We start from the raw sequence: 333 nt of genomic DNA, 5'->3' as shown, positions 1-333 counted from the left end.
ATCAGATTCAATGATCTATGCTAAGCTGCAGCTAAAAGTGCTACCGCCAGACCCGGAGATCGGCTGAATGGCTTCGAAAACGGTAAAACTCAACTGTTTAACTCTAGTGGAGTTGGACAATGAGCCTATTTTCAAAAATAGTGGAGTGTTCCTTTAATGTTTAATTCCTTAAAATATTGGCAAGTAGTCTCAATAAAAAAAAACACTGCCTTAAAATAGACAATTCTCTTCTTTCAACAAATCTCACCTGTACAGATTCTAGAATCTTCCTTTCCTACAGACCAGTTAAAGTGAAGAACATAGCTGTAATGAATTAAAGTACTAAAATATGAT

The sequence above is a fragment of the Sinocyclocheilus anshuiensis genome, unplaced genomic scaffold (genome assembly GCF_001515605.1).
Source record: "Sinocyclocheilus anshuiensis isolate Anshui unplaced genomic scaffold, SAMN03320099.WGS_v1.1 scaffold12, whole genome shotgun sequence".
Lineage (NCBI taxonomy): Eukaryota > Metazoa > Chordata > Actinopteri > Cypriniformes > Cyprinidae > Sinocyclocheilus > Sinocyclocheilus anshuiensis.
Note: the sequence above shows the minus strand (reverse complement) of the source record.